Source organism: Micromys minutus (assembly GCF_963924665.1).
Source record: "Micromys minutus genome assembly, chromosome: 3".
NCBI lineage: Eukaryota > Metazoa > Chordata > Mammalia > Rodentia > Muridae > Micromys > Micromys minutus.
The window spans coordinates 40,500,704-40,526,864 of NC_137972.1; positions in this window are offsets into that span (position 1 = coordinate 40,500,704).

Sequence of the window (26,161 nt, forward strand, 5' to 3'; positions counted from 1 at the left end):
AATATACAATTGAATTTAAAAATTATCTGATAAATTAGTTTTCAGTTACAGAGAGATAGAATCAAAACACTTTAAAAGTAAAAAGGTTACTAGTTTTTTGATAAGCTATATCAAAATTAGACCCTGACAACATGCTTGATTGGTGGCTAAATATAAAAGTTCATCTCTCATAGTTAAAGTAGTAGGAGTAACACCTAGTGACAGTGGAAGACTTGTGATTCATAGGAAACAGCAGCTATGTATGTGAAAAATGAAAGCATTCTAAAAGACAAAGTTCTAACTGCTTTCATAATCTACCAATGATGGTATACTAAAATCCCTGACTAAACATTGTATGCTTTCATTGTGGGGCCAATCCATACTATCCCATCAAATAACGTAGACAGACATTTGTAAGAAAAAAAGTAAATGGGAGAGCAGAGGCTGAGTCTTTGGGTTTACACATGAGCTCTAAGTGGAGAAGTAAATGTGACCTTTCACCCTAATTATGATATCCAGTCTACTAAGAGAATACCAATGGCTGAAACAGAAACCTATCAGTATCACCAAGCCATAAAACAGGGTCTGAGAACAGATGTGCTTAGAACACTTTGTTCATCTCCCACAAAATTATGACAGCAAGCACATATTATTGTCAGTTTCTTAAAGCTAGATCTTTCTATTAAGACAAGATGGCCATTTTAGTGCTCTTTAATAAGATCATCTCCAGGCTATCACATATTTTGATACCAGAATCAAGTAGAGAATATACTATCAATTTTTCAATATTAGAGATGATATTTATAGCAAAAGAGGTTAAAGTCACCAGCCTGAGATCATATAATTATTAAATGGTTAGAAGCTGTCCATCCACTATATATATGATGCTATCTCTCCTTGAATAGTATGACTACTAAAGGATGGGAAATGACCAAAATGTATATAGAAACATGTTGACATAATGTGACAGAGGTGTCTTTCTTTCCTTTTCTCAGCCATCCCTTAGATTAAAATTATATAAGCTACACTGTTTACATTTTAACCAATTGTTTAAGTCTTACTGAAGTTACTAATATCATATTACCTACTTCCATTGTATTTTGGAAATAAAGATTAGAAAATAAATCTGTATAGATAACTTATAAAATGGTACTTAGTTTGAAATCAAATTCCTATATGAATATTTTTTATTTACTCTTCACAGATCTTCATAAATAGGACTACCATGTTGAAAGACAAAACAATAATCCAAGAGAGATGTCTGTTGTCATTTATTGTTATTTACTTGCATTAAAATTAATCTGTCAAAATTGTAATTCTCAAAAATTATCACAGTTTACATGGAAACATAAATCAACAGTTCTTTGTTTATAACACACCCTATGCTAGGTGTGCTAATATTGATATTTACTTTCTCTTAAGGTTTCTGAGATTTAGCCATTTTCTGGCCTTTCTTTCAGACTTGCAAGAAGACTGTGCTCGAGTCTTTCTAAGGCAGGAACTTCTGGATTTTATAACCTGGTTGTTGTTCAGTTGTTGTTGTTTGTGCCCATGCCTAGGGTGTGTTATAATCTTAATATCCTTAGGGATGGAATCATACCTATTCTCAGGATCATTGTCGTCATCATCATCATCCACTGTGGCAGGCACTGATTTAGAGAAGGCTTCATCTCCTGAAAATTGATAAAATCCAGTGTCTGAAGGCAGCACTAGATTTTCAGCCATGGCCTTGATTTTCTGTTCATCACTGATTTCCTCACCTGCAGAATTCTTATCCACATCTCTGATGTCAGAAGATGAAGAAGTAATGTCTGCTTGCTTCCTTTTGGTGTAGTTACTCTTAAGGAGTTTCTCTTTTTCTCCTTGGTATTGCCTGTCTTCTTTTTTCCATTCTGTTTCGTCACTCTCTCTCTCTTACTCTCTCTGTCTCTCTCTCTCTCTCTCTCTCTCTCTCTCTCTCTCTCTCTCTCTCTCTCTCTCTCTCTCTCTCTCTCTCTCTCTTTGTGTGTTTGTGTGTGTGTGTGTGTGTGTGTGTATGTGTGTGTATGAGAGAGAGAGAGAGAGAGAGAGAGAGAGAGAGAGAGAGAGAGAGAGAGAGAGAGAGAGAGAGAGAGAGTTGTAGCAGAACAAGGGTGAATGAATCTGGTGAGTTTATGCTCATTCCCGTATAGAATCCTATTAATATGCACTATTAGCATGTATCAGAAAATTGTCAAATAATGTTAATCTAAATTCAATCAACCAAAACACCCATGATTTGACACTCAAGGTACTTTTTTTCCTGTTTTGAATTTAGTATGATATCTGGAACAAGAGGTCTTTAATTAGAAGATTTGAAGATAAACATAAAACTCTATGCTGTAGACCAAACCATGGTAATAACTTTAACCATGAGAATCATTCTTGGAGAAGGACTGAGTAAGAATGTAATGGCACAGTAGAGATTACTTCATGTCCAAAATTAGTTTTATAGTGATGTGTAAAGGCAAAAGAAAATGTGTAAGCCTGAACCTCAGCACTGTAAATGTGATGGAATGTTCTATGAAACACTTCCTATTATTGTTAAGCAGGATAACCAGCATATATTCATATGGGATTTTCACCAAATCCCATTTAGAACTAATTGACTTGTTAAAATGTCTTTTAGCCTAAGATTATTTAAATGTTTCATTGCAATTCTAAATAATCTCTTGAAGAATTTGAGGGTATAAGATTTGTACTGTGTGTGTTCAGTTCTTAGCTCTATTACAGTCTTAGATACTAGATTGAACATGATAACTTTTATGCTTTTTTTCTTACCTCTCAAAGGAAATAACAGTGGTGCTCTCTTTATGCAATGGAGAAAAATGCAATTATTTAGTTGATAGGAGCCAAGCATTTGTTTAAATCACACCTATAGTCTTTCTTTTGGAAATTTCATCTTTATAGAAATTTATTAAAAGTGGGATGGGTAGACCATGTATTTGTTACCAGATCACATGGCCTATGGCATCTTAAAGAGAGTAAACCACTCCCAGTCTTCACAACTGATGGATTTGTAGGCCTTACAAAAACTGCCTTTTTACAACAGGGCTCTATGTTATAAATAGGATTGTGTTTGCTTTGACCTGCCATGGGATCCATGTTTTGAGTGTATGTGTGATCTTTAAGGCATTCATCTCTAAGTTCCATCTCCCACCATGGGAGATGAATGATTAAAGATGAGGGGGATGTTTTATACTCACCAAGATGATCCTCCTTGTTCTTAACCCCCTACTTAACCATCTGAGACATTCTACAAAATAAGGCCTTGAACTCAGAAAAAGTCTTAGGTTTACATTTAGAAGCAATGTCTGATCTCCTGAACAGGGGAACTATGAAGAATGAATCTTCTGTTATATCCTTTTTAAAAAGGAAATTTTATAAAAGAAATATGTTTTTACTTGTATATTCATTCAAAAATATACAAAATATTAGATGCATGGATTTTCTTGTTGTCTGCCAAAGACCGCTATAAACTAATATAGGCTTAGTTTTGAAAGAAGCAGGTACATTATGTGAACATATGCACATACCATAAAGCTAATGCTTAGAGTTTATTTATTTATTTATTTTATTTTATTTTATTTTTATACACATAACTATACTAGTGTGAATAAGAGAATTAACTGCTGCTGTTATGGTTGTTTTTCTCTGTTTGGTTACTTTGTGCAGCCTCAATATAACGAGGCTTACTATATTATGTTTATCTTACTATATTTTATTTTTTCATATCTGGTCATTATATTTTAAAGTTTTTATTTATTTTTAAATACAAGCCCAGATAATTTTACATAGTAAAATGAATTTAGTTTTTCAAAATAACCTACACATAGTAGTATCAATTATAAAAAATGTAAAAAACTATTATGTTTGTTAAATTAAACGAAGAAACCTGAGTCTTTCTGGGTAATCTAATAGATAACACAGTAGACTTATAGATGAAAAAAATCTGAATAAATATCAATAAGCCTTAGGTCAGATTAAACTAGTGATTCAAGATACATGGTTCTTCCTCACTATAGTACTCTGTTAATAAAACATAAAGCACTTGATAATCATAAAGTAGAAAAACGAATGTGACAAAATATGTACTCAAATATCAAAACATTGCCATCTTTGCCTTCTAACTACAGAGGTGATGCAGAGAAGAACCAGAGGGTTAGTACTTTTCATCAGATTGAATATGTTATTACCTTCATTACTCAAAGCAAATCCATTTATTCAATGGCTCCCAAATGTGTCTCTAAGAAGGAAATGTAGGCTGCCTATGACAGGGAAGTGTTCTTTAGTTGAGTGCACTTTAGTAGAATGACTTAACCTTTCATTAAGTACACATTACCTCTTAAGAAAGTCATTAATAGGATGAAAATAGTAATACAATAATCATAATTCCTTTTAAATTATTGATTGTTCTATGTAGGAGTTCTGATCAATGATTAAATGGATGACCTTATCTGGTTCCCTGAAATGACTCTTTTAGAACAGAAATCTCTTTCAGTATGCTCTACATTCTGTTTCCACTGTTGAATGGTGCACAATGGCAGTGAATTTGCATCAGCATTCCTAACACTCTCCTTTACCTTTAGGAAAACATGAAAGAATTTCTTCTGAAGAATCAAATGTTCTACTTGACAGAATGAAACATGTGTCAAGGCGTTTAGTTAATACAGATGCCTCTATCTGGTATTTTTAAAGAACATTAAGCCAACTCTATCCTATTTGTAGGTCATCCACAGCCAAACATACATCTTCTTATAGAACTGTATCTATAATTTCTTCTCCGGCTTAGAACAAGGAGCAAAAATGGAAGAAATAAGAGGGTAAATGTCTTAAACTAGGTATTTGACCAACAATTATTTTTTCAATATGTATTAGAATGTTCTAGAACAGTTGGATTGTCTTATTAAGTATTGTTATTTATCAATTTCTGAGACAGTCTAGTACACTAATTCTTTTGACTGGATATCCCATGCCTCATTTATTTCCTACAGTAAGTGTTGCATGATTTTTCTAATGTTACACAATAAATTACAATGTAAAAACAGGCTTAAAATATGGTTATTCACTCATTCTTTGTGCAAGTCAAATGCATAGCTTTGTTCCATGGATTATTCTCCATGGTACCAAAGGCTGGAATTAAGCTTTAATGCCCTTGAGCTCCTGGTGGTTGCTGAGGGAAGACTTATTCCATGTACCATTTTTGCAATCCTAACACAGGTTACTGTAAATTCTCTCATGTGTAAGGGTATCTCTTGTTTCTAGGGTTTTGCTTACGCGGTTCTTCACTGTCATTTTCATATGTGGAAGCTACCGTGGTACAGTGTCCCTTCTGTGTCCTGTTTTATATATGGCATTTACTTTTAGGAATATTGCTCTATTTATCAGTATAAGTGTCCCAAAATTCTCTCTGTCAATATCCTAGTTACCATCCTATGACATTGCTAGGAAATGTAGAAACTTTTAGAAAATGGGGCCTACTGAACATATGATTGGGCATTAGAGGCATATAATTGTATGTTTGAGAAATTGTTTGGTTTCTAGCATCTTCTCTTTCTTTCTTTCTTTCTTTCTTTCTTCTTTTTTTTTTTTTTTTTTTTTTTTTTGCCCTGAATCCTGTCTTTTTCTGTCCCTTCTTTTTTTTTCCTTCTACGTTCTGCATCTCTTATTGTTTCCTTTTGAGTCTGTTTCCAATCTCAACCATTCTTTTCTTTGCTTTATAACTATCACCAAATAAGCAACTTCAGTGGCCATATAATTATGCCTCATCTAGCCTTGCCCATAAGCCTCAAAATAGCAAAGGTAAACAACTGTGGGTTGATCTTCCTAAAACACCAAGTCAAAATAAACTTCTTCTTTTATATTGAGTTGGTCTCGCCTTTGGACCAAGAAATGGAAAGATAAATAATATGCATAGTTGATACTTGAATTGCTCTAGGTTAGGATGGTTCTGCAAGTCCCAACATTGGGTTACTGTGATACTGTGTCATGCTCGAACATGTAGGAGATATATCCTAGTACAAGAAAATTAGCTCATTGTAAGGAAGGAGAAAGCGATTCAGTGGTATATTGAAATACAACCTACTTCCTTACACCTTGTCTTTCTGTCTCTTATCTCTGTCTTGATGGACTTCTTATCACAGGCTACAAACAGCAGAACCAATTGACAGCAGAAGAAACCTCTGAAACCATAAATCAGAATAGACTTCCCTTGTAAGTTACTCGTTTCTGGTTGATACAATAGTAGAAAGATGCTTATAGGCCCCAGTAAGATCTGTCTCTGTTATAAAGACATATTCGGTACTGTTTTAGTAAGCCCAACATGTCTGTACTGTACCTGTTTTTCCTAGAGTATTTTCTACAAGTACTGTAAGCCATGTACTGAGTTCAGTATAAGAGTCTTCTTAAGTGTTCTTACAAGAGAGTTCCAAGACATAAGGTGTTCTGGTTCCAATTTTATATGCAAAAGAGGATAACATTTCTACTAACACATTTTCTTTGAAAGATGTTTTCACTGAAAACAGTATCTAATCATGTGTTCATGGAAAATCAAAAGATTCTGTATATAAGGATGTTATTTCTAGAATACAAAAATAGGGATTATCATATAAATATAAATTCCAATGAGGTAGCGCTTGGGAAGTATTTCACTTTGTATATTGCTTACTTAGCCCTGTGTTCCATTCCCAGCATTGAATAAACAAGATATGGGGTTTTATACTTGCAATTCTAGCATTTCAAAGTGTAGACAGAAAGATCAATATTAAAAATCTCCTGAAGTTACACAGCAGTTTGAGACTAGGGTGGGATGAATGAGACCCCATGTTTTCCAAAACAACTTTACCTTGCAAGACATCAATGAAACATTTATGTGAATATCTTTTATTTGTAAATATGAGTTTCAGTAGCACTTGGCTTACTGCTTAGTGTATTGTCATAGTTACCAAGTGAATGCTGAAATTCTACAATATATTCCATGCTGTCAACCACAGTTCTGATCAGTGGTCTCTAGTTAGGCATGAAAAGAGAAATAAGCATAGAACTATGGAAGTATAAAAATAATTATAAGAACTCATAAATAATCATTCTTTTAAAATCTAACTAAAAATACACAAAATACCCATAAATCACATGAATAGAAATACAGAGTTTACATGAAAATTGCCATTGAACTGTCAATATTCCCTCAAAGGATCAAAAATTATCTAACAAAAATTTCTAACGTCAGGAATGAGAAACCTTTTTTTTTTTTAATATTTGGTAAGGATAGACTAAGCGATACCAGAGACATTAGTGACTATTGCTATTATTGTTGGTATTCCAGTGGTAGAAAGTAAATCCTAATTGCTGAAGGGAAAATATATGCACTCAGTATGCTTGGTTCAGTTCCCTTTCCTACCTTAGTTTGAATATAAGTCTACACTCCCAACCATACTCATATTTACTCTTTAAAACCCAGGTAAAGTCTGAGCTGGAAGTAACTTGACAGTCTCCTTAAGAACCTACTTTTATGGTACAATGAATTACCATGCAAGCTAGCAAAGGAGATAAGCACACAACAGTGCTACCCAACTATACCACATATAAACCACAGCAACAAATAGCATGACATTATTACCATGAGAGTGCAATAGCAGTGTCTCTCCTGAGTGTGATTCATAACTAACAATCCCACAATTGTACTTAAGACTTACTTAACAAGAGAGAAATTTACAAACTTTTAGAAACCTAGCCAACTATCCAAGGCTAGTGAAGTCATGAATTTGGGAAGAGAATCTTATAACTACCACTGTACAAAACAATAATTCCTACCTATATTCTAAATATTTTCTTTATAATCACAAAAGGCATCCTTATATGTGTAGTCTTTACTTCCCATTAACTAAACTTCTCTATAGTCAGTAACCATTACATAAGAGCACAACCAATAAGAATTTAGTGTTGTGAAGGTTAGTTAATAAAACTCCAATACTTTAAGGCTCAGGGATTATTGCTTAACAGGAGTGGAAAGATCATAAGACCCAAACATAAGTTTGTCTCCAGTGTGCTTCCTTAGTAATGTGAGAAGCAAAAGCCATAAAGTTTCATCAAAAGGTTATCTAAAGTGAGCCAAACTTTGAACATGCTTATATAAATAGGAGGAAGCCTAAAAGGCCTCAGCACTATACAATAAACTATGAAAACATGCAAATAAATAATATTGCATAAAATGAACAGACTAAATTTATGTACTTAGTTTCATACACACAGATATATACACAGACAGAAACAGACACACACATATACACGTACACACACACACACACATATGTATGTATATATGTATATATATATATATCTATCTATATATCTATATCTATATATATATATATATATATATATATATATATATATAATCAGTCATGGATTAAAGAGAGAAAGCAAGGGTATATAACAGGGTTAGAAAGAGAAAAGGAAGAGGAAAATTATGTGTAACAATCTTTAAAAAGTTATTATATATTGTCTTGTAAAGCTGTTCCAGATATAAGACACCGGTCAAGCTTTATTACCTGTGTATTGTATAAGCACAGGACTTTCTACTCAATGATACCTTAAATCACTTTTTATGTTTTTAAGTTGTGAAAGTACCTTTTACCTATCATCTATATAATGCTAAGCAAGAAGTAAAGATCCACTTCTTGAGACTTGAATGAATAACATGGTATGAGAATCAGATGACCTGTTGAATGTCATTTAAAATCTAGTGATTGTTTTCTCAACAGCAGACACTAGACAAAGACTATAATAGCCACTTATTTAATAAACGATATAAATTTACCAAGTAGTTCTTCCCACAAAAGCTTTTCTATAAATTCATCACAATTTTACATGAAATATCAGCACACACACACACACACACACACACACACACACACACACACAATTAGAGTAAAAAAGGAAGAGAGGAAAAACAGAGAAATAGTAGATAACACTCATACATAAAAGGCAGACACACACACAAAGAGAGAGGGAGAAGGAGAGAGAGAGAGAGAGAGAGAGAGGTAATGAGAGATTGGCCAGAACCACAATGCTTATCTATCACAAAACAGTCCCACTTCTTGGTATATAGACAAAGTTGAAAGTAGGTACATAACTCTGTATACTATGCATATAGAATAATTAATAATAAAAGGAAAAAAGCTTAAAAATGCATTTTACCCTACACAATAATTGTGGGAGACATTAATACCCCACTCTCTCCAATGGACAGACCATGGAAACAGAAACTGAACAAGGACACTGTAAAACTAGCAGAGACTATGAACCAACTGGAATTAATATATATCTACAGAACATATTATCCTAAAACAAAAGAATACACCTTTTCAGCACCTCATGGCACATTCTCAAAAATTGACCAAATAATTAGACAGAAAGATCCTCAATGGGTACAGGAAGATCAAAATACTCCCATGCATCCTTTCAGATCACCATGGCCTAAGGCTGGTCTTTAATAACAACAAAGACAATAAAAAGCCTATATACACATGGAAACTAAACAATGCTCTATTAAACGGTAGCAGGGTAAAGAAGAAATAAAGAAAGAAATTAAGGATTTTCTAGAATTCAATGAAAATGAAAACACAAAATTCCCAAATCTATGGGAAGCAATGAAAGCAGTACTGAGAGGAAAACTCATAGCTCCGAGTGCTTCCAAAAAGAAACTGGAGAGAGCATACGCTAGCAAACTGACAACACAATTGAAAGCTCTAGAAAAAAACAAAGCAGATACACCCAAGAGGACTAGACAGCAAGAAATAGTCAAAATTAGGACAGAAATAGACCAAATAGAAACAAAAAGAACCATCCAAAGAATCAACAAAACCAAGAGCTGGTTCTTAGAGAAAATTAACAAGATTGATATACCCTTAGCCAGACTAACTAGAGGGCAAACAGAGAGGGTATCCAAATTAACAAAATCAGAAAAGAAAGTGGAGAAATAACGATTGAAACAGAGGAAATTCAAGAAATCATCAGATCCTACTACAAAAGCCTATACTCAACAAACCTGGAAAATCTGGAGGAAATGGATGAATTCTAAGACAGATACAAGATACTAAAGTTAAACCAGGACCAGGGAAAACATCTAAATAATCCCATGACAGCTAAAGAAATAGAAGCAGTTGTCAAAAGTCTCCCAACCAAAAAATAAATAAATAAATAAATAAAATAAAAAGGCCCAGGTCCATATGGGATCAGTGCAGAGTTTTTTCAGACATTTATTGACGACATAGTACCAATACCAACAGAGTGGGAAAAGATCTTTACCAACTCCACATCAGATAGAGGCCTAATATCTAATGTATACAAATAACTCAAAAAGCTAGATACCAGAGAATCAAACAACCCTATTAAAACATGGGGTACAGAGCTAAACAAAACATTCTCAATTGAGGAATATCGGATGGCTGAGAAACATCCGAGGAAGTGCTTGATATCCTTAGCCATCAGGGAAAAGCACATCAAAACAACCCTGAGATTCTATCTCACACCAGTCAGATTGGCCAAAATCCAAAACTCAGATGACAGCAGATGCTGGCGAGGTCGTGAAGAAAGAGGAAGACTTCTCCGATGTTGGTGGGGTTGTAAACTGTTACAACCACTCTGGAAATCAGTCTGGTGGTTCCTCAGAAAAATGGACATAGTACTATCTGAAGACCCAGTTATTCCACTTCTGGGCATATACCCCAGAGACACTCCAATATACAACAAAGATGCATGAACCACAATGTTCATAGCAGCTCTTTTTATAATAACCAGAAGCTGGAAAGAACCCAGATGTCCTTCAGTAGTTGAATGGATACAAAAATTGTGGTACATTTACACAATGGAGTACTGCCCAGCCATCAGAAACAATGACTTATTGAAATTCTTAAGAAAATTGTTGAATCTAGAGAATATCATCCTGAGTGAGATAACCCAGTTACAAAAGAACAGAAATAATATGCAGTCACTGATAATGGGATACTAACCCCAGAAAGTCCTGAACCCCCCAGAAACAACTCACAGACTGTGTGAAGTTCAAGAAAAAAAAAGGCAAAAAAATCTGGAGACACATTAAAATATGCATGGAGCAAAATGTAGCAAGTAGACACAATGCATTATTGTTCCTCTTATATTAAAATATATTTTGGCAATCTAAAAATGTTTGAGTGTTGAACACATTGTTCTATTATTAAAAAGTAATAGAAGATGACTATGGAAAATTTCCCTTATTTTCAACACAATTTTAGAACAAGCAGCATCATAAAGAGAATGTAAAATGTGGATGATTTTATTCTTTGGTTAAGACCATTGAGAATTATTATTTAGGAGACATGTTATTTCACTTTGGGAAAATGAAAGGGATCTATATGTAAATGGTAGTAAAGGATGTAGAATAAGAGAATACTCGTTGAGTCTATTTGAGGACTGAAGCAGGTAATTACATGCTATGAATATTTATTAGAATTAAAATAATACCGCCTAAGAACCTTTATTAGACATGTAAGAATAATAAAAGCAGTGTTACCAAAACAGTTATTTTATTTATTTACATTCCAAATATTTCCCCCTACTCTTTCTGGTTACCCCTCCATAACAAAATATTATTCTGTTATTAAGAATGAGGACATCGTGAATTTAGCAGAGTAATAGGTGGAACTAAAGCTATCATCTTGAGTGAGGTAACCCATACCCAAAAGGAAATGTATGGTCTATACTCATTGATAAGTGGATATTAACCAAAAGTACAGAATACGGCGGATACAACATACAGCCTTAAGAAATGTAACAAAACAAGTGAGGATGCTGCCTTTTCACTTAGAAGAGGGAACTAAATAATCATGGGAAGCAGATGGAAAGAGGAATGTGTTGGTGGAGGATAGCAGAATCAGGTGTGTGTTGGGTGGGGGGGGGGGGGGGCAGGAGAGAGAGCCAGGAGAATGAATGTACGCTTATGGCTGCTGGGAGAGGGGAGTGGAGGGAACCTCTAGAAAGTTCCCAAGGTCTGAGATGTGAGAAGTAACCAGCCCTCAGTGTGGGTGACCTTAGGTGAAATGCCCAACAAAAGAAAGCTAGAACCTGAACTGACTCTATTTTATTTCATAAAGCAGATTTCTCATTTGTTTCTTCTTTTGTCTATCTTGGCTAGCTCTCTGCACTTCTACATGGTAAATAGAGATGAGATGATCAATTGTGTAATGAAACAAGTCCAATACATTGAGATGTGTGGAGTTCATTTTTGATAAAGGTATTTTACAAACTGGCATTGTAGATACTGTTGCTGGAATTAAGTTAAGGCAGAGCATATTTGTGAGAGTCTCAGGGTTGTTATAAGGACTCATGTACTTTCATTGTGCATATTCATATACTCATTAAGTGTTCTTCACATTGTTGGTAACACCCTATACTGACACCCTATCATTAGATTGCTCAAGAAGAAAAGCTTAATAATGCTGAAATTTGAAGTTAAATTTTCTGATTTTCCACATGAAATAATTTTTGAGTTATTTGAACATAAGCCAAGACATTCTGGGGAATTATATGAAACAAATATTGAGAAAGAATTCAGTTAAGTATAGTTAATCTGCCAAGAAATGCATAGCAACAGGGTAGTTAATAACTGAATATCCAGTAAAATCACATTCAAACACTGCAAGAAATTGAGTCTAGACAACTTCATTTAATATGAGGACAGTGCATGACATAAGACTTTAATACTCTTATGACAGATATTAGATTTAAGACCTTGGTACTGTTCTCATAATAAAATCTCTTTTTTAAATTAAGATGTTTAATACATTAGTCTATATACGTCATCTGTAAATTAACTAAAGACATGAAAATAGTCCTCTCATCTTGAGGAAACATGAATATTGATATCTTAAAAACTGATATTGTTATTGTCATAATGTAGCTAATCTATTGTGTGAAACCTTCTTTGTCAGTACTTATTAAAAAAGAACAATAATTAAAAAAATAAGAGTGTGGCTTTTAACCTTTAAGATTTGAGATGCTTACAGTCTATAATTTGCATGCACTTGTTTTGAGCCTTAAAAAGTAGATTATAATAGCTTATCACACATCAGTCAAACTAGAATATAGTAAGCCTCTGGCTTAAGGTCATACTAAATGGAACAAGCCTGGTAAATTTTGATCTGATATCTGTCATGTAAAAATTACAAAGCAGTCAGCATCAGTTGTTTTAGAAATTGAATTTAAAACATTTATCTGAGCCCCATTCTGCACGATTATACAGCTCAGGGAGTGAAGTAAGGTTCATGAAAGGATTCTAAATTAAATTCATTCTGTGAAAACAAATTTATAGAAATAATAAAGTTCCTTATATGATTTACTATCAGCAATACTATAAAAATGATCGTATATACATTTATATATTTATATTACATTTAAATATTTATCCCAAGGTAAACAATGAATAAAATTTATACTCCTCTGTAAAAATAATACATTAATTTATTGTATCAGGTAATACTTAATAAGCTAAAAAAATTACCTTTAAATATCTACAGTCACTAATGCATTTTTCTGAAAGAGAAAAAGGGAAAACTAATTTTTGCAGTCAGCATAGTAAATATAACTATATTTAAATATATTATACATGTATTTTAGTATTTCAGAGTTCACCTATTTACAGAAAACAAAATAAACAAAAAAAAAATCCCAACGGTTTCAAATTGTATAGACTAGGATATTTAAGTAAAGTAAGGAACACAAGAATTTGTAATGGTGCTTCACAGGTATAGTGAGATACCAAAAAGAAGATTTGATTTTTTCCCTTGTATCATAGCACATAGCTTCTATAATCCTTTAAATGAGTAGTATGGATAATAATCAGTGAAATGGTCACTGAAATCTTCCATGTACCTTTATGATTATGTCTAGTTCCCAATAAAACCTAAGGTATGATTAGACTTTCAACTTTTGTGAAGGATTCACATTGAGTTTTCCATTATATTGTTTTGGATGGTCACTTCTGACCAGTGATTTGACTGCTTGAGCTCTGAAAGTTTGTAGATAATAAAATTTGTGGCATTTCATGAAGAACCTTCATCCAGGGAAGTCCTGGATACTGTATCAAACTTCCCACATCCCTTACCTCTCTTTGGTAACCTTTCTAGTATTCATCACAATATACCAACATGGGTTTCCTGGAGACGAATGAGATTTCCTTACATATTAGATATAAGGGGAAGGTTTCAGAATCATGTTTGAAATGCCATAATTCAGAAGTACCATTATCACAACTGGACCCTGGAACTGCCAAATGAAACGGGCATTCTTGCAGGACTGTGACTTTGACCACAACTTTTGTAAATAACACGATTCAGGGCATTAGGTAGGGATCAGATTGATTCTAAAATTAAGAGGACTGAGAAGTCTTTTATGAGAGTCTATCACATAGAATTAACAGTGAAATTGTCATTTCTTGACAAAGTGACTTCCTAAATACTGAGAAGATTAGCTTCTCTCCGGAACAAACAATCTCATAGTATATTGATCAAAAATTTTCAGTCTTGCAATCATATACACACAAAACACATCTAATTGGCTAAGCATGCTTTATGTATATATTAGATGCATACATTTGTGAGCATCAGTATATATGTATGTAGCTTTAATAATCAAAGAAAAAAGAATGCACTAATACATATGAGTAGAAAACATGGAGAGGCTAAAGGGAGAAGGTAATTATATATTAATAAAAATAAATTTAAAATTGCAAGACATTAAAATTTCAGATCAACTCAAAGATGTATAAAAATGAAAAAGTCTTTTAATAGAAATAAGAAATTATTAAATTACATGTATGCTTCAGATACATTCTACTTGCTTGAGTAAATGTCAGTTCAGCTGTGTGTTTCAGTGTCCGGACTTTGTCTCTCAGTCTCTTCTAGGACTAAAATTGAGATGCAGGCTGAAAAACTGCAAATATATCAAAAAGAGTGAGTGCAAACTGTTTTGAAATAGGAAACCACTATAACTGAATCTAAAGATAGGTAATGGTAACTCCAAGTTACATATGGAATATGAAACAGTTTTTGGTGTTTAATGTCCTTTGGAAAAGCAATATGAATCAACAACAAAGAAAAATATGTCAGTTTGAATGCTGATAAAAAAGAAATTACCTCGTTAGGATCACTGTATCCTAGAGAATAACATTAAAAGTGACCTTCATTCTGGAGGTTTTTTTCCTCCCTCTATTTAAGAATCCTCCAGATGTAAATATACATAGAATTATTTTCTGGTCAGGATCTGTATAGAATGGATTGTCATGCCAACACAATGGAATTACTATTTTCATTAAAAGAAATAATTGCAACTGCAAATCGTGGCAGTGACTGTTGGTTTCTTTATTCGGTGGCTATTACAAAGAGTAAAGGGTGTATTTTTGCTACTATGTGTTTTTACATTTTTCTATGAATGCTAGCAGACTATGGGAAAATGTGTGAAAATTTAAAAGTGATGGCATTCAGTTAAAATAACTTCTGAGTCATTGCATTTTCTTCTGAAAAGAAGCAAGAAATTAAAAGGAAAAAATACAAAAGTAGGATAATGGGTAATTTCTTTGTTCCCTTGCTATGGATTCAAGATATAATAATATTATAACATATTAAGGTATATATATATATATGCATATATATTTATATTACATATGTGCCAGTGTACACACAGAAACAAATATGCACAGACATAGATATACTTACTCAACTTGGATTTATAAGCATTTCTTATAAATTATCATTAATAATGATTTATAGGTAAATTTTGATTTTTTACCATGAAAACTGGGAGATACCTATAGGATAAAGAAAGCATAATTCAGGTGAAAAAAACTTTTATTTCTAAGTCTAAGTACATTTGCCAAGTATAAGCAAAGGAAAGTCCTTTCTATATTTCTGAACAAAGACTAACAGGATTAAAACCTTGCCTTAATGGGTGAATGGGAAATGGTATATTCAATGACATCCCTATGTAGTTCCAATGTTCAGGGTTCATTGATTAACAGAAACATAGAGATGATTATCTTTATAAGATGATCTGGCAGGTACAGTTTCTCTTCCTGTTATCATTCTTCATTTTATTTGGAGTATTGATCACCTCTATTGTATGAAACACTGGATTTTCTTCAGATGTTCCAGAGCTTGTCCCAATGAAGTAATAATAAACCTTGGTTCTACTACTTGGAATCTTTTCATTCAACAGAGGAATATGTTTTCCACCACTCTCCTAAACTACTTTAATATTTATATCTTCCTATTTCACTCATAAGAAACAAAGAAACATATTTAAGGCTAAATCCAGTTTGTATCTTCCTGCAGGTCATAAGTTTATTGAAAGAAAGTAAGCACTTGATAAATTGATGCAATGAGGAAAGTATCTGGACAATATTTTGGCGTACCCATAATGCATCTTCATGCCATTTGAATATGCAAAAGCAACTAACATTTCTTTAGATAAATATGGGACTCCTGACAAATGCTCACAGAATGTTTAAAAATCCCACCAAGAACACGGTGCTTCCTCATCTGAGAATTAAATACAAACAGTAATCATGTGATTATTTTATGTTCTTTGAGGAATTGCCACCAACTTAGGGGAGATTGTGGGTTATAAAGTGAAAGATATATCCAGAAAACAATGTCTACCACCTCCTCCAAACAGGGCAAATCAACTCCCATTATGTAATATTTGAAAATGTTATTCACTTGGATTTATGCCTTAGAATTGTAAGATCAACATACATCAAATAAAATAAAAATAACCATTCTCTGATATTTTATTTACACATTCTTTTCTAACTGTAAGAAATAATTATATAAGAAGAGATTCTGATTATGATCCATTAGTTTGGAGGAGAGATTTTTTTTTCTGTTGGGAAATAATGACTATAATCAACCTGATTTATTTTATGTCTAAATAAATTATTAAGCTCTGACAAAAGTGATTTTGTACTTTCATTTTGTCAGGAAACACACGATGAACTATGCACTGTAATGTACATGCCATGACATTCGGGTCATCTTTATAAATAGAGAAGCTAAAGTTTATACAAATTAAGACTGTTGAGCAAAACATCAAGAACTGTTAAAGATAGAGCCACTTGAAGAATAATTCTATTGACTCCAATGTTCAAAAGACCCTGCATGTGCTCAAGTACTATTTTTATAGTAACATAGGTCATGTTACTGTTGTATGGACAATATTGATCTGTATCACTTCCGCAACAAGAAAGAAGTATTAGCTTTCAAGCTCAGATGTTTTCAAATTTGTTATTCTGGAAAGTTCATGTGGGGTAAGTAGTGTTTCATGTTAACTTATTTTAAAGTTAATTGTATTGTTTTTCATAATAGAGTAATAGTTGCCATTCTTATTTCTCACAGTGTGTAACTAATAAAAATTTATGCAGAAGAACTTTGTCAGATATTGTGAACTTTAGTATATCAAATACTAGATGAATATAAAACAATTATACTTTGTATTAAAATTCTCCTACAGAAAAATCAGCAACTGTCTAAAGGGTGAGTATCATTTTATTTTTCTGATTTTGTAATTTAATTTTATTAAACTTCAGCTGGATTAGTTCAGTTTCTGGTTAGGTAAAAATAAGCAAATTACTGCTAAGTGAATGTATAGAAGAAGTTTATAAGTTTGTAAAGAGTTGAGTTTTATTCTTGAATTGGCTGTACATATAATTAATATCTCTTTCTTCTGAGTGTTTAAATATTCAACATACTTCAATAGCTAGAAAAGTAATTGTTCCAAGAGATGCTCAAACCATAAATCCCATAGCCTTTAAACATGTTTACATTGATGCTACAAGCTTGACTTTCCAACATCAAAATGGATTCAGAAAAATTCTTTTCACCATGAAGCATTTGTAAGCAAGCCTCAATTGTTCATAGCAGCTTTATATTCAGGAACTAAAAATAACTTGGATGGAATAGATAAAAAAATATATTACGTCTACAGAATGGAATACTATTTAGCTATAAAACAAAAATATACCATGAATTTTGCAAACAAATAGATGGAACTTGGGAATATCAACCTGAGTGAGGTAGCCCAGACCCTGAAATGTATGTGTGGTATGTATGTACTCCCTTATAAGTGGACATTGGTCATAAAGCACAGGACTACCATGCTTCAGTACCCAGATCCAGAGAGTCTACATAACAGTGAGGTAACAAGAACATGTGAATCTGTCAGATGGGGAAACTAAAAGGTCATCAGAAGTGGATGCAGAGAAGGAACTGAGAAGGGAGGGATGAGTAGGAGACCAGGCATTGCTATCAGGTGTGAACAGATGAAGCAGTTGGGAGGAGTGGGAGGGATGATAGTGAAAATAAACATTGGAATGGGGAATCTGTGGTGATTAGCTTGTGGGCTATGACAAGACAGTTTCGAGGGAGTCTATAGGAATGGCTCTAGCAGAGATTCCTACTAGAGTAATATAGAAACTGAAGTGGCTGCCTCCTGTCAGGACTTCCCATGGAGGAAGGAGAACATCAATACATCCACCCACAAGAATATGAACCCAAAATTTCTCTTGCCTATAAGATATGCACGAATAAAAATGGAGCAGATACTGAAGATACAGCCAACAATGACTATCCCATTTGAGACTCACCCCATATAAGGGAGGCAACTTTTGACACTATTAATGATAATTTGCTAAGCTTGCAGACAGGAAGCTAACATAACTCTCTCATGAAAGGCTTTATTCTGCAGTGGATGGAGGCAGGTTCAGACTTACAGCAAAGCATCAGAGAGAGTTCTGGGAGTCTTCTGGAAGAGTGGAATAGGGGTAGTAGTGAGTAAAACAAAGGGGTCAAGGACAAAGCAACCAGACCCTCAGAGTCAACTAACCCATGGTGACTCACTGCATCTAGGCTACCAGCTCAGGAACGTGAAGGAGCTGGACCAAGGACCAGCCGAGACCCAGAGATAAAGGCCTAGTGAGAAGGGGTTCTGACTAGACAGGGGGCAGAGAGATCTCTGCCGAGAGTGAATGGAAAGCGTGCCCGTGCCCTGCCCTGGGAACAGAGGGCCCAATGCTGGGTTCCAGGGACCAGGAACCCAGCATTGGGCTCTGTTCCCAGCCGGTGGCTTCTGGGTGCAGAACAGGGCTAGGACCATCCACCACCCGGAACAGCAGAGATCCAGGGACACAAGACAGGTACAAGGAAAAGGTGAGAACCAATCACTGAAAACAAGATGGCAAGAGAAAAGCGAAAGAGCATACCCAAGGGAAACCAAGACAACCTGGCAACACTAGAACCCAGCTCTCCCATAACAGCAAAGAGTGGAATACCAAACACTCCAGAAGAAAAAAACTCAGACATGAAATCCTACCTCAAGATGATGATAGATATCCTTAAACAAGAATGGGAGGAAATGCATAAAGAGATAGAAGCTTTTAAAGAAGAAACAAGAAAAACACTCAACTCAAAGAACTAGAAGAAAACAGAACCAAAGAGATCAAGGAATGGAAGTAGGAATTTAAAACAGAAATGGACACAATAAAGAAAACACTAAAAGAGACAACCCTAGAAATAGAAATCCTAAAAATGAAATCAGGAGTCACAGATGCAAGCATTTCCAACAGACTACAAGAGATGGAAGAGAGAATCTTGGGAGTCGAAGACAACATTGAAAACACAGACAAAACAGTCAGAGAAGATGCAAAAACCAAAAAACTCCTATCCCAAAATATCTAAGAGGTCCAAGACACAATGAGAAGACCAAACCTAAGGATAATAGGAATAGAAGAGGGTGAAGAATATCAACTAAGTGGCACAATGAATATTTTCAAAAAAATTGTAAAAGAAAACTTCCCTACCCTTAAGAATGAGATGACCACTACCATAAAAGAAGCCTACATAACTACAAATAGGTTGGACTAGAAAAGAAATTCCTCCCAACACATTATAGTCAAAACACCAAGTGCCCAAAGCAAAGAAAGAATACTAAAAGCAGTAAGGGAAAAAGGTCAGGTAACATATAAAGGCAGACCAATCAGAATCACATCCGATTTCTCAACAGAGACTATGAAAGCTAGAAGAGCCTACACATTTGTCACAAATGTTCAGTTTGGTCTTTCTGTGGGTTCTCTATCAAGTGGAGAATAGTCTATCTCAGACTCTGTTCCCTGAAAATGGATGTTCTGCCCCCTAATGTAGACTGCTTGGGAGGGCCTCAGGAAAGGATATGCCTAGTCTTTTTGGGACTTAATGACCAAGGTAAAGTGCTACCTACAAGGCATCCCCTTCTCTCAAGAGAATATGTGCAGTGAATAAAAATAAATTATTGTGGGGTGCAGTAAAAGGTAGCAGAGAATTTAAAAATCCCCCCTAACAAAGGAAAGAAACACTGTGTTTAAGATACTTGCCCACTAAACACTGCAGCCACATTTCTTTGGATGAAATCTAGGCATAGACACCTGATAGATGTATGGTTTCAAACAAATTATTTACCAATTGATGTGACAATTTCATCATCTAAAAATGGAGATAACTATGCTAATACGCCATGAAAATAAATCAAAATATATAAACACTGAAATAAGGTAAACCTATAATAAATACCCAACATAAAATATTTAAAAGCTATTTAAATCATTATCAGGGTGAAGAGAAGTACAGATTATTTAATTTTAATATCAGTGGATTAATGAAATATCTCAAAAAACCCATAACTGTCCCCTGTATATTTCTTTCATACAATGTTCTCCCAGCATTTCATGCAACCGAAAACAAGTTCCACAGCCCAGTTAGAAAGTCATAATCAATGGTGGCTCTTTTACTTTAGACCTCCCAAATTCTACAACTATAAACTGAATAGACTTTTATTCATTATAAAAAATTCAACTTGTAGCATTTAGTTAAAGCAACAGAGTGAGATACATCTTGCAAAGGAGAAGCAAAGCATCAGATAGATAAAAGAGTTGTACTTGTAATCTGCTGTAATTACAATGGTGAAGGACTAACTTGAATTAACTGGGAAAAATTCATGTGATCCTGGAACTTTTAAAAGAATTTGGGGGACTACTGGTCTCCATCTACCAGCAGCACCCACATCTTGGCCAAAATGAGCTGAGCACCTGGGAACTCTATCATTCCTAAGCACACAGGTGAGACTCCACTTTCTCTCCACTGACCTCCCAAGGACAGACGGCCAGGAACTAATAGGGCAAAGTAATCTCAGTGTTGCCTGGAACTGGACTTTTCTGGTCTCAATATGCACCTAGAGCTAGGGCCATCCCATTGCCATTGAGACCTACAACCTGCCCACAAAGAGCTGAGCACCTAGAAGCACTCTCTCACTCCTAAAATCACAGGTCCAGAGAAAACACTAGCTCCAGTCAGAGACAACAAGGTTAAGTATCATCACAGTTAGCAAGATGACAAAAGGCAAGCACAAGAACCTAAGAAACAGAAACCAAGACATCTCGGCAATATTTGAACTCAATTCTCCCACACGAACACACCAGAAAAACAAGATTTGGACATAAAATAATACCGCATGATGATGATAGCAGGCTTTGAGAAGCACATGAATAACTTCCTTAAAAGATACAGAAGAACATAGGTAAACAAGTAGAGGCCCTTAAAGAGAAAACACAAAAATCACTTAAAGAGCTACAGGAAAACACAATCAAACAGGTGAAGGAATAGAACAAAACCATCAAGGATCTAAAAATGGAATTAGAAACAATAAAAAATCATAAAAACACACAATCCTGGAGATAGAATACTTGGACAGGAGAACAGGAGTCACAGATGCAAGCATCACAAACAGAATACAAGAGATAGAAGAGAGAATCTCAGAAGACACCATAGAAAACAAGGACACGATTGTTAGAGAAAATGCAAAAAGCAAAAATCTCATAAACTACAACATCCAGGAAATTCAGGGCAAAATGAGAAGACCAAACACAAGTAATATAGGTGTAGAAGAGAGTGAAGATTCCCAACTCGAAAGCTCAGTAAATACCTTCATCAAAATTATAGAAGAAAAGTTTTTTAAAAGGAAGAGATGACCATGAACATACAAGAAGCTTCCAGAATTCCAAATAGATTGAACCAGAAAAAGACATTTGTCCTGACACATAATAGTCAAAACACCTAATGTAAAAAATGAAGAAGAATATTAAAAGTAGGAGGAGGAAAGGGTCTAGAAACATATAAAGACAGATAAATCGGAATTACCCTAGACTGATCAACAGAGATTATGAAAGCCAGAACATCCTAAAATGATGTCATTCAGACCCTAAGGGAATACAAATGCCAGCCGAGGTTACTATATCCAGCAAAACTCTCAATTACCATAGATGTAGAAACCAAATATTCCAGGAAAAATCCAAATTTACACAATATCTGTCCACCAATCCAGTTCTATGAAGGATACTAGATAAAAAACTTCAACACAAGAAGAGAAACTAAACCCTAGAAAAAGCAAGAAATTATCTTGCTTCAAACCTAGAAGATAACTACACAAACATAATTCTACCTCTAACAACAAAAATAGAAAACAACAATCACTATTCCATAATATCTCTTAACATCAATGAACTCAATGCCCCAATAAAAAGGCATAGACTAACAGACTGGATACAAAAATAGGACTCAGCATTTTGCTACACAAAAGAAACTCATTGCAGTGACCAAGACAGACACTATCTCACAGTAAAAAGCTGGGAATTTCTTTTCCATGCAAAAGGTGCCAGGAAAAAAAGCAGGAGTAGCCATTCCAATATCAAATAAAATAGATTTTCAACCGAACATTATTTAAAAAGATAAGGAAGGACATTCAATTTTTACTCACCACAGGAAAAATCTATCAAGATGAACTCTCAATCCTGAACATCTATGCTTCAAATATAAGGGCACTCACATTCATAAGAGAAACTCTACTAAAGCTCAAAGCATATATTGCACCACACACAATAATAGTGGGAGACTTCAACACTCTATTCTCATCAATGAACAGATCATGGAAGCAGAAAGTGAATAACGACACAGTGAAACTAACAAGAGTTACAAACCAAATGGATTTAATAGACATCTATAGAATATGTCATCCTAAAAAAATAAATATGCATTCTTTTCAGCACCTCATGGTACCGTCTCATAAAGTGACCATATAATTTGTCACAAAACAGGCCTCAACAGATACAAAAAGACTGAAATAATGCCATGCTTCCTATCAGATCACCATGTACCAAGGCTGGTCTTCTATAACAAAAAAAAAAAAAAAAAAAAAAAATCACATAAACATGGAAGCTTAACAATGCTCTACTCAAGGAAAAATATATAAAGAAATTAAATACTTTTTAATATTTAATGAACATGAAGGCACAACTTACCCAAATTTATAGGATACTGTGAAAGCAGTGCTAAGAGGAAAATTAAAAGTTCTGAGTACATCCAGCAAGAAACTAGAGAGAGCATATACTAAGAGCTTGACAGCACACCTGAAATCATTAGAACAAAAAGAAGCAAAAATACACCAAGGAGTAGGCCAAATTAATTAAACTCAGAGCTGAAACCAACCAAGTAGAAATAAAAAGAACAAGAGGGCACAGAGACACTATACAAATTAATAAAATCCAAAAGGAAAAGGGAGACATGACAACAGAAACTGAAGAAATTGAAAAAAAATCAGATCCTACAACAAAAGCCTATGCTCAACAGAACTGGAAATCTAGAGGAAATGAACAATTTTCTAGGCAGCTACCAGGAACCAAAGTTAAATCTGGATCAGATAAACCATCTTAACAACCCCATAATCCCTAAGTGAATAGAAGCAGTCATTAAAGGTCTCCCAACCAAAAAGAGCCAAGGACAGACATGTTTAATGAAGGATTCTATCAGAACTTCATAGAAGACTTAATGCCAATACTCTCCAAACTACTGCACAAAATGAAAACAGAAGAAACACTACCTGATTCACTCTTCAAAGCCACAATTATGGTCATACCTAAACCACACAAAGATCCGACAAAGAAAGAGATCTTCAGACCAATTTACCTCATGAACAATGATGCAATTATACTCAACAATTTTCTTTTAAAAAGCAATCCAAAAACACATCCAAAATATCATTCACCATGATCAAGTAGGCTTCCTCCCAGAGATACAGGGATAGTTCAATATAGAAATTTGTTAATGCAATCCACTATACGAACAAACTCAAAGGGAAAGAAACAAAACAAAACAAGAAAAAAAAAAAAAAAAAAAAAAAAGAGAACGCATGGTCATCTCGTTAAATGTCAAAAGAGCAATTGAAAAAATTCAACAACCCTTCATTTTTAAATGGAAAAATCAGGAATTCAAGGCCCATATCTAAACACAGTAAAAGCAATATACATGAAATCAGTAGCCCACATCAAACTAAATGGAGAGAAACTTGAACCAATTCCACTAAATCAGGGATTAGACAAGTCTGCATACTTTCTTCCTACCTATTGAATATAGTATTTGATGTACTAGCTAGAGCAATTAGACAACAAAAGGATGTAAAATGAATAAAACTTGGAAAGAAAGAAGTCAAAATATCACTAATTTTAGATGACATATTAATATACTTAAGTGACCCCAAAAATTACACCAGAGAACTCCTACAGCTGATAAACAACTTCAGCAAATAGTCTGGTTATAAAATTAACTCAAATAAGTCATTAGCCTTTCTACACTCAATGAATAAACATGCCGAGAAAGAAATTACGGAATCAACACTCTTAATAACATTCACAAATAATATAAAATGTCTTGGTGTGACCCTAACCAAGCAAGTTAAGGATCTTTCTGACAAGAACTTCCAGTCTCTGAAGAAAAAAAGTAAAGATCTGAGAAGGTGGAAAGATCTCCCATGATCCTAGACTGGCTAAATCAATGTACTAAAAATGGCCATCTTGCCAAAATCAACCTACAGATTTAATGAAATCCTCATAAAAATTCCAATGTAAGTCTTCATAGCCTGAGATTTATAAATTCCTTTGGAATAACATAAAACCCAGGACAGTGAAAATTATTCTCAACAATAAAATAACTCTGAGGGGAATCAACATCTCTATCCTCAAGCTGTATTACAGATCAATATTCATAAACACCTTTTAGTATTAGCACAGAGACCTACAGGTAGATCAATGGAATAGAATTGAAGACCCAGAAATGAACCCACACAACTATGGTCACTTGATCTTCAACAAAGGAGCTAAAACCAGCCAGTGGAAAAAAGACAGCCTTTTCAACAAATGGTGCTGGCTCAACTGGCATTTAGCATGGAGACAATTGCAAATATTTCATTCTTACCTCCATCTACAAACTGAAGTCCTAGTGGATCAAATATCTCCACATATAATCACATGAAAACATCAAACTGAATCTAATAGAAGATAAACTGGGGAAGAGTTTAAAACACATATGAACAGGGGAAATTTTTCTAAGCAGCATACCATTGTCTTATGCTCTAAGATCAAGAATTGACAAATGGTATTTCATAAAAGGCAAAGTTCATTGCAAATAGGAAAAACCAGCAACCAACAGATTGGGGAAACATATTTAACAATCTTACACCCAACACAGGCCTAATATTCAATATATACAAAGAACTTAAGAAGTTAGACTCCAGAGAATAAAATAATCTTATTAAAAATGGAATAAAGAGCTAAAGAAATAATACTCAACTGAGGAATACTGAGTGGCTAAAATATACCTAAAGAAATGTTCAACATTCTTGGTCTTCAGGAAAATGTAAATCAAAAGACCACTTAAGTTCTACCTGACACCAGTCAGAATGTCTAAGAACAAAACCTAGATGACAGCAGATGCTGGCAAGGATGTGGTGAAAAAGGAACACTTTTCCATTGTTGGTGGTAATGCAGTCTATTACAACCAGTCTAAAAATCAGTCTGATGTTTTTTCAGAAAAATGGAAATATTACTACCTTAAGACTCAGCTATACTATCCTGGGCATATATCCAAAAGATAATCTAACATATATCAAGGACATTAGCTCTACCACATTCCTAGCAACCTTATTTATAATAGCTTGAAGCTGGAAACAACCCAGATGTTCTTCAATAGAGGAATAGATAAAATGTTATATATTAATGCAA